The sequence below is a fragment of the Mustela nivalis genome, assembly GCF_964662115.1.
Source record: "Mustela nivalis genome assembly, chromosome: 7".
NCBI classification, from domain to species: Eukaryota; Metazoa; Chordata; class Mammalia; order Carnivora; family Mustelidae; genus Mustela; species Mustela nivalis.
The window spans coordinates 125,660,419-125,675,829 of record NC_139026.1 but is presented as its reverse complement, the minus strand read 5'-3'; the positions used below and the strand labels follow the sequence as shown (position 1 = coordinate 125,675,829).

General features: G+C 45.2%; 1 protein-coding gene and 1 long non-coding RNA gene across 9 annotated transcripts in view; one reads left to right on the top strand and one right to left on the bottom strand.

The window, feature by feature from the left end:
* RSU1 (Ras suppressor protein 1) overlaps window positions 1-15,411 on the top strand; it is a 185,467-nt gene that overhangs the window by 164,568 nt on the left and 5,488 nt on the right. The window lies entirely within an intron of this gene.
* LOC309870034 overlaps window positions 10,582-15,411 on the bottom strand; it is a 33,706-nt gene continuing 28,876 nt past the window's right edge. The window contains exon 3 of the long non-coding RNA XR_014314437.1: window positions 10,582-10,701. This is a non-coding gene — a long non-coding RNA (uncharacterized lncRNA). The remainder of the gene's footprint in view (window positions 10,702-15,411) is intronic.

The following is a 15,411-nucleotide window of genomic DNA, read 5'->3' as shown; positions in this document are numbered from 1 at the left end:
TGATGGTACATTGGCATCACTTACAATTAATAAAAAAATATATGTAGTGAATAAAATCTGAAGCTTGCATCAGTACATGTGCCATCCTCTCTCAGAAGACCTTTGAGAGACATAACTTGGGTGGGGGGATGTTGTGTCTCGGTGAGGGGAGCTGAAGTGGGATCAGGAAAACAGACCCACTTCTCCCCGGCTTTCATATTCAGTAAGGGTTTCTGGTTTAATTTTACTTACAAGTTTTGTTTACACCAGGAATTCTCAACCTCAATAATTGACGTTTGGGCTAGATAATTCTTTGTTGTTAGAGATTGTCCTATGCATTGTAGGATGGTTAGCAGCAACCCTGGCCTCTAGCCGCTAGATGCCAGCCCCACCCCACCCCACCCCCCAGCTGGGACAACCAAAGATGTTTCTAGACGTTTCCAGAAAGGCCTTTGGTGGAGGAGGAAATCGTGCCTGGTTGAATAGCACTGTGTTTACATGTAAGCCATCACTTTGCTTTTACTGTCCTTGTCGTCATCGTCTTAAATTGCCACTTTGTTAGGTGTGCCTGTATAAAAGATACTGCAATTTTTGAGACCATGTTTTAGCACTTCTGTGACTGTGTGCATAACTCTGCTACCTCCAAAATGGAAGTGGCCCTGGCCTCTCCTCACATCTGCTCGGGACACCCCTCGTCCCTTCACTGTGAGGGTAGGTTGGCTCTCCCCGGTGGTTGTTACTTGCTCAGGGTCTCTCCTTGGTGAACGGAAAGCTAGATCTTCCCTCCCCTCGTGTGTTTGTCACCTGTGTGTAGATATACTCCGTTATGGGACATGGCTTCATGTGTTACCCCATCGGTGGAGGCCTACATTTTTGTGAGATGCTGTTTTAAATGTATGATCTCTTTAACTTTAACAAGAAGTCTGTGATGATGCTGGTTAATACCATTTACCCCTGGTTTTTATTTTTCATTGGGAAAAACTGAGCCTTAGCTAGGTCAGGTGGCTTGCCCCCAACCACACTGCTAAAGGTGCTCTTCTGTTAAAACAGAAGATCGGAAGCAGTCTGTCCCCAAGACAAAGGATGTTTTTCTTAATGTTGAGATGCAGTATGGCTTCACAGGTAGCCTGTCAGGGATTGCATTTATGATTACGTGGCAAATCCTGATGCAGTAATATCTGTTTAAAACTATAAACTTAGGGGTGCCCCGTTGGCTCAGTCACTAGGGCACGTGACTCTGGATCGTAGGGTTTTGAGTTCGAGCCCCACGTTGGGTATACAGATTACTCAAAAGTAAAAAATACTTTAAAAAAATAAAAATATAAACCTAATTATAGCCTAAAGTATGATTACTATTTAAAAAATACTTTGGATGAAAACTTAAACTTACAAAAATGCTAGTAGGAATTATGTTGAAATAGGAGACTTCTGGCAGTTTTCTTTTTAACCCAGTTCTGATTTCTAAATGGGTTGTAATGTATTTCTTTTTCTTTGAAAAAAAAAAAAAAGAAAAAAGAAATTTGGAAGCTAAAAATGAAAACAGATGTAGTTGGGATTACTGTCAGAGTTCACTTTTTCTCTACAATTCTAGCCAGGGAGGGTCTGTATTTGGCACATTACGAATAAATGTTCGTGTGCCTGTGTCTGCGGACAGCGATCTTTCAGAGGTGATTTGCTGTGTCTTAGGGTGGAGGGCCAGCCTGCCACCTTTAGTTGAAGGAAACACACAGGGTACTGCCATGGGGTCCCCAGCCAAAGTACGTACTGATGGAAACAGGCAGGGCGGCTGCTCCCTGTGTTTGTCGTTACTGTTTCTTAATATGAATGAGGCTGGGATGAGTTGAAGCCTTCTCTGCGAAGTGTAAGGGCCAGGGGACTTGCCGTAGGCCTGGAGGAGTTCGCTCTCAGCGGCTCCTCACGGTGCCGTCACGGAAGGGTCATTCATTATGGACCATGTCACCATCAACTTTTTCATCAGGGAGGACTTGTAACCGGGACCAGATCGGCAAGACCGTGAAGGAAAGATGTGGCTGGCCCAGTTCCATAAGCCGGGTCAATACTGGCTTGCCGGCAGCACGCGCAGAACGTGTTTTAAACAACATGAGTGTTGTCCCACATGTTATTTTTCCTGAAGTGCCTTCCATCTCTCTGCTTCCTTTCATTCTTCATGACTTAGGATGTGATGGATTCTTTGGGTAGTGGTTGCTCCCTGCATGTTCAAGGGGAACCATGTTCAGGTGCTAAGTGACTGACACTCAGTCCGCAGAACGAACCCTCTTAGGTGGCCTGTAGATTGACTGTTCCAAACAGGAGTGAAGTGAGACTCAGACAGGTTCTGTATGGCCGTATTTCCTTAGTGTTCCCTCTTGAACGAGGGGGTGGAGAGTAAATCTATCGAACCATCATAAGTGAGCCTTTTTTTTAGCTTCTGGTGTGTATAGTTGTACTTGTCAAATGCTAGCTGTTTCCTAATTTAATAGCTGCTAAAATTTTCTGATGCTTTTGCTTGTTTACTGTTTCCATGTGTTACACCTAACGTGAAACTGAGATTTGGGTTAATTAACTACGCAACATGATTATTTCCCTCAAGTATGGGGGAGCTTCGTTTGCCGATTTTGTCCTTCTTATTGATAATATTAGAGGACCTGTGGCTCATCTCAACTTTAAAGGAATTAACCTCTGAACCCGTATCTTGAACTCTTGTTTTTTGGTCTTGATTCTCTGCTCACCCTCCCCACAACTACAGAATTCCTATAGGGTATGACCTGGTGTGGGATTGCTTGACGCGTGTTTACCGTACACATGATCTTCCCGTGCATCAGTAGCTAGCCTTCTGCACTCACTAGCAGCCCTGGCTCATGTCTGGGGAAGAAAAAAAAAAAAGGTTTTAATATTTTTAAAGAGCTGTAGACATTTTAATCAAAGCTGCTTCTCAGCTTTTGTCTGATGTGTATCAGGAGAACAGCACAGTAACAGAGAACATAGCATTACTCTAGCCCGCCTGTCTGAATACATTTCAGCTCATTGAGCTAGATTTCTCCAAAAAGGGAACATTTCCAGCCAAATGTGCCCTAAAAAGATTTCCAGGGTGACAAACCCAGAACTTTGGTGCCTGCAGGTGCCATTTTTTTTTTTTATCCTTAATGTTTTAAATTATTCTCGGGCACTATGGCCAACACGAGGAAACCTAACGGCCCTAATGAACCTAATGAACCTAATTCCCAGGCTCAGAGGAGAACGACTGAAGCCTCAGACTCTGGAAGTGTGGTAAAGCCCACGAGTGTTAGTGTCCAAAAATCCAGCCCACGTGGTCTCCACGCCTTTGTGCTGGTGACCTCTGCATCCTGGCAGTGACGTGTGCTCTCTGAGGACTCCCACCCTGCTTGTAAGCCAGGAAGTCCAAGAGCATGAAGCACAGAGGCATATGGAAATTCCACTGTCGAGCTGAATATACCAACATGCGAAATGAATTTTTCATACTGGGTTTTGAAGAAATGGAAAACTTCCAGCTTTCCCTTGCTGCTGTGCCTTTTGGAGTTAGTGCCCTTTAAAGCAGCCGGAGGGGGTATGACTGTAATGTAAGCAGAGTGGTGTTTGCAAGTGAGAGCTATGTGAAAGGCAATGATGATTTTGGAAACATTATTCTGGGTGTTGAATTGAACAAAGAGTCATTACTGAAGGAAAAAAAAAAATACCCAGAAACACTTTAATAGTCTCTCGGATTTGGGCCCAGAGAACCATACTGTGAATTGAGTGGAAGATAAATAGAGAGGAAAGTAGCAAATTAAGGGGGACAAATAACCCGGGAGGGGCAGGCGCCCACTGGCATCAGTGAGAACATATAACCGGCGTCTGATGCATTTCCTTAAGAATCAGTGTTTGCAAATTGCTTCGTTGCATCTTAGCAGAATCTAATCTGAGTAACGAAGAGCTGACTAGCGAACATAGTTGGATGAATTCCCTCAGTACTCCTGAAATATAACAGTGCAAGGAACAGTATAATGAAAAATAACAGAGAGAGTAGCTAGGGGCTTAACTTATGATCAGTGTTCATTACAACAAATGACACTTTCACTGCAGAGTTACCATAAAGATTATTGACTCTTACGTAATGTGGTTCCCATCTGAATAGATCTGAGAACAGCTCAGCCCCTGAATGAGAGGGCTGGAGCAAGAGAAGGACACTGCTGTACTACATACCCTTATTCGTTTCTTCCCTTAGTTCCGGAGAGCCACCCATTCAGTACCCTGGACAGAGCAAAAGCCGGTGAAGCTTCTCGAAGGAGGTTTCCCATGATTCTCCTTGACTAGAAGGGTTATATGTTATATTCAGTGAAGACTGGGCTTAGAAAGTGACTAAGCTTTTGTTTTTTTTGGGGGGGGGGTAAATGATTTACTTATTTATTTGAGAGAGAGAGATTGAGTGGTGGGGGAGGAAGGGGCAAAGTGAGAGAGAGAATGCCAGCTACACTCAGGTGAGCATGGAGCTGGACGTGGGGTTTGGTCCCACAACCCGGAGATCATGATCTGAGCCAAAACCAAGAGTTGGACGCTTAACTGACTGATCTTGAGCCCAGCTTGTTAGTAGTTTTATATCTAAGATCGTCACCTGGTGTTCTTTGCCATTGGCTATTTTCCTCAAGCATACATGTTACAGCACTTTAAAAAGCATCTCTTTGGAGAGAAACTGTGTTGTGTAAAACTTTCAGCACACAACCCAAGAGCATTTTCCAACTCTGGCTTCAAACAAGGTTAGAAGGGACAGAGCACAGTGCATGTAACAGCCTTGGTTTACTGAGCACCTGTGTGTGGTACCTGCTAAACATTGTGTTATTTCATCCTCCTAGTGACCCTGTGAGGGATGTACTATTCCTCTCATTCCCACATTTCCAGATAGAAAAGCGTGTTCAGAGAGGTTAGGTAAGTTTGCTAAGGTTATCCAGCTGCCTTCTGTTGGAGATGAACTTCAAAGCCAGGTCTAACAGTCTGCCAGACATTTTAACTCCCACACCGATGCTGAGCGCAGAGAAAGATACCCTTTCTCTCTCTCTCTCAGTCTTTCGATCTCTAGACAGGTTGGCTAGATTTGGAAAGCAGACAGATCAGGGCTTGGACCCTTCGTTTTGCACTTGTGAGAAATCCTGCAGAACTGACCATCTCCTCAGTGGTTGCAGTACAAAAAGCATTCATATTGAATGCGTGGCGAGACACAGTGATAAGCTTTTTTCATGATTTCCTCATTCATTCCTCAAAACTGTAGGCAGCGTAGGTCTGTTTTACAGATTGCAGAACTGAGGCTTGGAGTGGTCCAAGCTGCACAGCTGTGAAGTCTGTTCAGAACCTTCATGTTCAGCCAGTATTATGTGACTTATCGTGGCCAGTTTCAAAGTCAGCCCTGTAAGGTGTCACCCATAAGAGTCACCAGCAGTATTAGCCAAAGGCTAATGGGAGGCAGAAGCAGAGCAAGGGAGCCTGAAGAGGCTAGTGAGTGAGGGGCTGTGTCATTGGCAAGAAAAGAAGCAAAGTGGCATTTGGGAACAAGTCAGTAATTGTCAAAAGAATAGTGAACGCATCTCTGGGAGCTCAGGAGAAAAATTTTTGGATCCCACCCTTCCTGGAGTTTTCAATTTCTTTTTTTTTTTTTAAGATTTTATTTATTTATTTGACAGAGAGAGATCACAAGTAGGCAGAGAGGCAGGCAGAGAGAGAGAGGAGGAAGCAGGCTCCCTGTTGAGCAGAGAGCCCGATGCGGGGCTCAATCCCAGGACGCTGAGATCATGACCTGAGCCAAAGGCAGAGGCTTTAACCCACTGAGCCACCCAGGTGCCCCTAGTTTTCAGTTTCTTATTGCTGAGTTTTATGGAAGAAATAGTTTGGTGAGGAACGGAGAATGTAAAAGTACTGTTAGCCTTGGCATAGCCAGCAGTTTTACTATTTGTCCCCAATCTCTTCTAAGCATCCAGTTTTGTCCTTTATAACAGGCACTAGTGGGATGCCCTGCCTCATGACCATCAGCAGTGAGCTTCTATAGACCTCTCTGTGGCTCACCCCCCAGACTCCCTGGCCCTGAAGTCAGAGATGAACAGGGTGATGTGCCCTTGTCTAGAATTGGTATTTGCCACTTCACAAGGAGCACAGCCAAGTGCGGAAGTCCAGCTGGCTTGGGAAATGGCCAAACCCCAAACCCCATGAGCACACATGGCCTGCGGCTGCTTCTTCTCAAGCCCCTCCTAGTGGAGGCCTTGTGCAGTGTGCAGTCTGGTAAGCTGTGAGCTGAGGACCTTCGCCTCTTACAGTGGTTTTTTTTTTCCCCCTTCACTTCTGGGAAGGAGAAGGACTGGCTACCCTTTTCTCCAACCAAGTAGTGTTCATGGGCTTTGGAAGTTACTTTATTGGCCTGAAAACTTTTACAGACTCATCCTGAGAACTGCTATAAATAATTAAAGACCGTGGAAGAACGTCTAGCTAAGTAGGATTACTCTTTAAAAAAAATACTCTGAGCATGTTTGTCTCCATGTGTCCATCCATCCTTCCTCTTCCAAAGTGCTAAAACCTAGTGCCAAGAAAGAGTCTCTCCACTTTCAGAATGACTTTGATCTAGTACAGGAAGTGGCTCGAGTCCCCCATAGTCACGTGGTATGCATCAGGGTAACCACAAACACATGCAGCCCTCAAGCTCTTGAATTACAGAGCGTCTGATTGGGATGTGCTGAAAAACACTCACCGGATTTCGAAGACAATACAAGAAAACAAAACAAAACAAAACAAAAAACCTCATTAAACTTACATGATGTATTTCCCGAGTCATTTATCCTTAAATTAAGGTTAAAGTATAAAGTAGATCATTAATCATGCTTATGTGGATTACACATTGAAATGATCATATTTTAGATATATTGGGTTAAATAAAATATATGAAGGTTGATTTCATTTGTTAACTTTTACTTTCCTGACATGGCTACTAGAAAATTGGAAGTTACGTTGGATTTTTGTGTTTTGGACAGAGCTATTCTGTAGATCTATGGAAGTATGGAGTTTGCCTCTACAAATTAGAAGTACTAATATAGAAGTACTAATGTCTGTTTAAAAATAAGATTTTAAAAGTAGCTTTCCGAAATATTGATTCGGGGAGGGGGAATTAACTGCCTGTGGTTATATCGTGTAGGAAGTACTGCTGACCAAGAGGGTCTTTGGCCATTCTCGGGGAAATATACTGGGCAGGAATCTTGATGAGCAGTTGTTTGGGGATGAGTATTTTTCCCCGAGAACATAGGTCCGTTTGAATCAATTGATGCAGAACACGGTTTGTTAGTATTTGAAATCACTGTCGCGCGCGCGTTTCTGTGTCGTTTTTCACCCACCTGCCATCCTGTTGGCCACATCATGATCACAACATCCTGTCCACCACATCATGATCACAACATCCTGTCCGCCACATCATGATCACAACATCCTGTCCTGGAAACCAGAAGAAAAGAGCAGCCCCGGGGTGGTGTTCCACAGATATCCTGGTCCTCTGGCTTCTCCACGTCCTGCTTTGACTTTCACCGTCTGTATTTAGAATGCGCTCGCACCTTCCAGGAGTGTGTTGTGGGTGAGATTCCTAGATGAAACACTCGAGGTTCTTGGATGAGGTCTGTTGTGACAAGCGGGAGCTCTTCCCTCCCCACGCACAACCACAGTTTTCCTGTGAGTCTACAAGGCCCACTGGGGGCATCAAACAACAAAAGCTTGAGCCCCGAGGGAGAGTCCTAACCTCTTCTTGATGAATTCCCAGCATCCCAACTGAGATTTCCTACTAATGCATCAGTCCTCCAGGAGATGCTTCTTAACGTCAAGCACAAACTCACAAACACCTTCATTTTTAACCTTTTTTTACTCAAAGACCATAAATCTCCCCGAGACTCTTAAAAATCTGATTTACAAAATCTAGGAGGAAGTGGATGACATATATTTAATCTGCTGAATATATCAGGCTGAAAGTAGTTTTTAAATGTCCCATTCCTTTGTGGAGTATGCTTTCTCCACAAAACTCAGAAACATGAATGTATAACCAAAGAAGGGTGGCATTTAAAGGCTTATCTCCTGTTCAGCTCCCAACCGTGTCTTCTCCAGTGTTCTTTGGACAGTTGGTGGCTTGTTCCCAAATACCACTTTGTTTCCTAGCCACCAGAAGCTGGCCTCTTCCTCTCCTGCTGGCCTTTGCTTACTCTTGGTCAGTAGTTCAAAGATTGGTATCAGGAATGGATGAAAAGCACAGTTCAACTTGGTAGGCCGTGTTGCAGGGGTGGGGTTCCCCACTTCAGAGAGAGCTCAGTTTATAGGAGGGGAGATTCTGCTTTGCCAGGGAAACAGCCTGGAGTCACGGATAGAGCTTACTGTCTGTAGCTGCTGCTTCCTGCAGTCCCCTCGCCGAGAGAGCCTCCTAGAGAAAGCACTGTGTTCTTAAGTCTACCTTTGTGTAGATGGTTTGCTTTCTGGTTTTTATTTTTAAGTTGTTTTTTGTTTGTTTTTAAAATCTGGTTGTAACTGGAACAAGGCTAGCCTCACAGAAAAGAGGGGCACATGATACAATGCTGTCTAAGATGACAAGCATCATGCCTTAATCTGACCCGAACATAAGAGGGACCTCAGAAATGTGAGCCCTGTAACGCTTCATTTAATGTGACTTTCCTTGAGGCTTAGACAAGTTAATAAAAGCCAAGTGCTTACACAAGCTTTATGTGTAAAGTTGGCCAGTTCCATTCAGCTGTCCGACTCCGACAAGGTTGAAGCCGTTGCCTGGACGGTTCCAGCTGGGCAGGGTTTGGGTGCCGTCACTTGCAGTACCCAGTTATCGTATGAGGGGTGTGAAAGTGTGCAGGCTGGACGGTTATCGCCCCTGGGTAGGCCCAAACACCCCATCTTTGTCTAGGGAAGCAGATTATCCAGATACCAGATTAATTCCAAAGCCTTCTGAATCCAGCTCAAGTGTTCTTTGCCCTGCCTCTGGAACCTAGAGGCTTGTACTTAAAGAGATGGCTAGCTTTCCCTTGACCTGGCCATGAGTCTCCTGCCAGGGTCAAATCACCAAGCGTCCTGGGCAGAGAGAAACTGAGAAGAGGAAGGAGCAGTCCCAGGAACAGAGAGTCCCAGTTGTTAGCCACAAAGAGGAAGAGGAGGAGGGGTAGGAGGAATAATAACCTCTAATTATGCTTTTACTATTTGTCCTTACCTGAAAAACAGAAGAAAGAAAAAGCAAAGCTTCTGTGTTTAGACACTAATGTTCCTAGCTCTGTGACATTTGCTCTTCATTTGTAATATTACTTATACCTGGAGCCATGTGGCTTCTTTCATTCCTGTGATCATGTTTCAGGTTTAAATGAGTTGATAGAAAATACCCATGAACAAATGCCACATACAGTAAGTGCTCAGTGAGTTTTGCTGCTGCGGTCACTGTCTTACTCAGAGGTCATGGACAACCTTGAGCCATTCATGAAGGAACCACATGTGGCCAGAAAGACCCTTACCTTTTCATGATCATAAAAATTTACTCTGATTTTTAATTTGTCCAAAAGAAAAGGGAAAAAATCTCTGCTGGTTTTATAATGTTCATTTTAACTTAATTCCCCTTTAAAAATGATTACTGTCTTCAGCTAGATCTTACTTTTATTGGATAGGATTAATACTCATTAAAAGCCCACTATACTTTAAACGAGTTTATGGAAAGTCCTGGTCACAGTGCTGTGAAAGAGAGTCTCCACAAGAGGATGACAGACTGGGTCCCCAAGATGCCTCACAAAATGGCGCCATGGCGCATTTACTGCCCTTCTAGCTTCACCGACAGCCTTCCAGCCTGAGAAATCCTGCAGAAACAGAGGGGAACACAAAGGAAACTGATGTACAAACGAAGATTTTGTGACAGAGGATAACTGCCCCCAAAGACTAGAACACTTGCTTTGGCCTGCATGACACACGGTCTTCCCACAGCTCAAAATGGGAAGCTGTTTGATCGTCACTCGGAAGAGCAGGGAACTGAGGACCGTGGGAAATAGATGCTTTTGCCAAGATAGTCTTGCAGTCTACCAGTAAATATTTATTGGGTGACTAGGGGGTGGCAGGCACTGGAGAAACACAATGATTAAGACAGTCCCTGTTGTAGAGGCACTAATGGTCCAGTTGGGAAGCTGTCCACAGAGCTAGATACGTTCAGTGTATCCCAGTAAGTGCAGGGGTGTTCGCTTTTATTCAGTCAACATGTTCATGCCATGCCCATGGCGAACCAGTCACACAGGATACCCAGCAAGACAGACAAGGTTCCTGCCCTCTCGGAGTTAGCCTACTGTTAAGGGAGGCAAGAAAGAACAAAGGATCAAGTAAATAAAATAATGATATTGTGACTGTTGGTGTGAAGGAAATGAATGTGGTTAAAGATGGGTCATGTCGGCAAAAGGACTTCTCTCAGGATTTCACAGAAGTAGGTAAGAGTGATGTGTCAGTCAGGACGCAGCATCCATTTGGTTGCAAGAAACGAAACACTGAGTGGGGATTATTTGGTTATTTTATGCTAAAAATAATCCAGTAATACAGTAGACTTTAGGCATGGTCTAAGGTAAGGGCTCAGTGTCATTGGACCCCATCCCTCTTCATCGTTCAGTTTTGCTCTGTCTGGGCTGGTTTCTCTCCCAGGCAGGCTCTCTTCACAAGATGCCAACATGGCTGACCGCACACCTGGGCTCCTCACTGAAAAAAATGGAAAACAAAGAATTTCTCTTCCCAGTGGTTTGAGCAGAGATCATAGGTCTTTCTTTAGTTGGCTCCAATTAACCACAGACATGTGTGAACTGGTCATTGGGCTCCCCCAGGCAAAGAGAACGGTTTCAGATTGAGCCGGGTTTAGACACTAAAGCCAAGGCAGTGTAGCCATTCACTCTGAGGCATGGAATCTCTTTGGGGGCGTCCATACCCTCATCTGTAAGATGGAGATGGTGATCGTGCTTGTCTCTGGGATACCACGAGAAGAGCACTCCAGGCAGAGCAGATGGCAAGCATAAACCTCAGAAGTGGGCAGGGGCCTGACGTGTTTGCCCCTGTGGTGGGGGCCGGGAATGTGGAGGGGAAAAAGGTGGAGAGGGAAGAGAGCTGGCAGGTGCAGCCCAGAGTTGGAAGGGTTGGGGCAGCCAACCATGTTTGTGTTCTCCGCTTCCTCTTAGAGACATGACGCTGGCTGGAGATGCACAGACGCACAGGACTCCAGCCTGGGTCCTCACCACCTTCGGGGTGCTTGCGGGAGTGGTGTTTCGATGCCCGCTGCCAGCATTTACCCCATTGTTTGTACCGCTGACCAGGACCACACTTGTGAGGGACAGAATCTCTCTCCAGCTTTGCTAATTCCTTCGGTGAGCTTACTGCCCAGACCCACTGGTCTTGGGGTTGAGCTGGTGTTACTCGGGGTGACATTTCATGTTGGTGCTTTGACCCATTTTGTGTTGGTGGTATCATAAGCAGGAAGGTCTTATTGACTTTCAAGTCACGGTTTTGGGTGGTGCCTCACTCTTGCCTCAACTGAACTAATCTCTCCAGTCAAGGCAGGATGTGAAATTTAAAGTAGGTTATATAATCTCAACAAGTAATTTATGGTTATGTGGTATTAATATCCAGCTGTCTGTGTTAAGAGATCCGTTAGAGAATTACTTTATTATGTAACTTTTGAGAGCCAGATTCAATTTAGTGAATTTTAATACTAATTTTTTTAAGAATAATTTTTGAAGGGGGCATGTTGCCCAGATAAAAAGAATCCCTCACTCCCTTGTATTTATGTTGAAGTTTGTCCGAGTATGTTTCAGCATACACACATGTGTATGGCCGGATGTCTCTTTTTTTAATCTCTGTAAATGTTAAGTACTAGATCAAAAAATAATTCTTTTCATAAAAAAATATTCAGGCCAGGTATGAAGTCTATTAAGGAAACTTGTTTGGGAAACTTACAAAGGCCCTTAGACTTGTTTCCTCTTGCCTTCTACTTTATTCTGGAAATTGCAACATTTAGCACTTCACAGTTTAATTTAAAAGGATTACCCATTTTCTTAAATGCTTAAGCAGGGAAGCAAGTTGCAGTTATTGATTTTTCTCTGCATGTATTCGGTGAGAGCTGGATTTGCTCCCTCCCCAGGGAACCTACCCCCTGAACTGCATGCTTGCCGGTGACAGCTCGGACCTCTGATACATAACCAAAGACCTTGCCTAATATCCTTGCAACTGCTCGGGGAATTTTTATTAAGTGAAAGCGTCATTAGAGTAGACAGGATGATGAAGTTTAATGAGCATCTTTTGTGCATGAGATGGTTAGTTTTGCTCTGCCAGAATCCTCATTTTTTTCCCCTCCAATGGGATAGTGAGCCTAGAATGTATGGGGTATCTTAAAATCTGCTTCATATTTCACATTTTTTTAGAGCTTAATATCTGTCTTAGGCCATCTGCAAATTCCTTTTGGCTATCTCCACGGATTTCAAAATGCGTGTTTATACTACGCGCTATGCTGTGTGTTGGGGTTGCAGAGGGATGAGGGTTGTAATGGAGAAAAAACGGGAAGGACACAGACCGCTGTTAGTGAGCCACACAGAACCATCTCTTGGAGGTTTGGTCTCAAAAAATCATTGCTTATTGAATTAATGAGATTTCTCCCAGGAATATGGTAACTATTAATTTTTTTTTCTTCTTTAAGAGTCAGCAGTTTCTGTGCCTAAGGTTCTGTCACCAGCCCCTCATAGCTGCTAGATAGGATAAATAAAGATACTGCAAAATGCTTATTAATAATCTAGGCTTCACACTTTGTCTACAGATTTATTTGTGGAGATTTTAAATTTAGCGTCCCACCATAAGATTACAGATTATAAACAGAATTATTTCTCTCCATTATTGTCACTGGCCCTATAACTTGGATTTTCAGATTGGTGCTTTTCTTGGTCTGTATAAGGACTCGCCATGGAAACACCCAAAACAACAGGAGGGAGGCATCTGACATGAGCAAATGACTTAAGAACAGCATATTGTTCCTCTCACATACCTGGCGTTCTGAAACACAATATTTACATGGCACACCACGTGCTTCTTGCTGTGCCTCGAGTATCCAGGCTACAGAATATGGGAACTCTGCAGTCCGACCCTCAAGAAAATGGGAGGCTTATGGAAAAGATAAATCTGAGAGATCTAAATTAGATGGGAGACCAGATAATTTAGTGCATTAAGAGTTCAAACTTGGGGGGCACCTGGGTGGCTCTGTCGGTTAAGCGTCTGCCTTTGGCTCAGGTTGTGATCCCGGGGTCCTGAGACCAAGTCCTGCATCTGACACCCTGCTCGGCAAGGAGCCTCCTTCTCCCTCTCTCTTTGCCCCTCCCAGGCCTGTGCTCTTGCCTGTCTGTGTCAAATAAATAAATAATTTTTTTTTTTTTTTTAAGTTTGAACTTGGGGGTAATTGCCTGGGTTTGATCTGGGTCTAAACTTTTCGAAGAGCCCGTCTTCCCTGGGTTGTTGTGACCATGAAGGCCGAATGTCTGGTGGCCGTCACGTGATATGTCATCATCACAGCCCTCTGCCGGGCCTTCAGAATACCAGACTGAGAGCAGGAACCCGTGTATCTTCAAGGACTTACTGGCGAAATCCTGATAAATCTCATGGTGTTTTGTGAAGACAGAAATTGGGGCAGGGGGCCGAAAGCCCTGAAAAGCTTAAAAATATGCATGGGATCCGAATTGCGGAACGGGACCCAGGCAGGCATTCCAGACCAGTAGTTAACACAGATCAGCAAGAAACAGACCGAAAGGAGTGCGGCCTGCAGGAAGGGCTAATTCCAGGGCCCAGATCGATTTAGCACCTTTCATTTTCCAGACGCACGGAGAAGCCCAAGCCGGCCTGACTGCCAGAGTGAGGTAGACAGCGTGCCCGTATTCCCATGTTCCAGGGATGGTAACAGATCTTCTGGAAAGAGAGAGGACTCTGAGGTTCATCAGGTGCTGGGTGGCAGAGCTCACCCTCAGGTGGTCTTGACTGTTCGTCGCACTGCCTTCCTCCAGACCAACCTTCCTGCACTCAGGTGTGCTAGAGATCAGAGACGATGTGGCTGAGTTCAGCGTCACGTGGCATGTTCTGTGGCCGCTTCGTGTCACCTGCCAGGCTAGGTCCCTGACCAGGTGAGCAGGGGTGCTCCTTTCCATGCATAGACCAGGGAAAGATGATTCTGCCAATTGTAGGACACATTGGAGGAGGGAAGGGACCCATTACAATAATCTAATGACCATGCGATGGGGAGAAAAAGAGTAGTTAAATCACAGGTTGATGAAAATCAGAATAATCACCATAAAATGAATGAGTCCATTGAGTTATGACCCTTTTGAGAAGCTATTGAAAGCTGTGTTCTCCTCCTGCCAAAAAAACCACCTAGAGCTCTGCTTGGAGTTTCAGATACTTGGTCCCAAACTAAGAATTTCAGAGAAAGCACCAAGGCTGATTTACGTGATCACCCAAAAAAGAGGGAGATGTCCAAATGACTTCTGTGCTTCGATCCTTGAGGTCTGGAGACCTGGAGGGACAGACCTGCGGAAGTCAGGGTAGGAAACTGTTCTGTGCTTTGGTTGGGTTTAAGAGCTCGGTGGCCAAGTAGGAATAAGACACCAGTAGAGGCTGACAATGGCGGTGGCTTGGGGGAGGGGGTTATGGGGAGGTGCCTCTAGGGGTAGTCACTGAAGCCGCAGTTAGATATCTTCTCTAGGGAAGAGAAAACAAGGATAAAAACAAACATAAGGGCTGAAGAAGTGTCCAGAGGAGAGTCCAAGAACCAAAATGGCGCACTGTAGCCACGAGAGGGAGTTGTCATGAGGGGGCCCACCGTGGTCTTCTGCTGCAGCCCTGGAGGGGTTGAGGATCTGTAAGAGGGCCTGGGATCCAAAAGAAATGAAAAGACTCCAGTGGGCTCTTTTTCCCCACAATGAAAATGCCGGTATTCAGTACAGTTTAGATGGCAGTAATAGAAGAGCATGCAGAGCCCACTCCTTAAGATGAGTCGCAGACTGTGTTCTGATTCCGGTGGGCTGGCCTTTGTTGCTGTGGTCCCGCTGTCGGTGGGCACGACTGTTCCATTGCTTCGAGTGGCCCGTGTGCAGGCTGCTTTAACCGGATGTGTCTGAAGTGTTCGGTCAGATGACCATGGCTGCCCACGGAGCCGTTTCACAGGGAGTCCTCCAGGGGTGGTCGTCAGCAGGAATTCAGCAGGCGGCTGCTCCACGCAGGGCCCGCTCCCACGCAGGTGAGAACAGAGAGCCCCGGGAGGGGGCTGAGTGGCTCTGGCTCGCTCTTCAGACTCCTGTGTGTAATGGAACCTTTCCTGTCACTTTGGATCATTCTTCGGTGGTTTTTTCCACTCCTTAATCATCTTTCAGTTACTCTCTGTCCACCCCC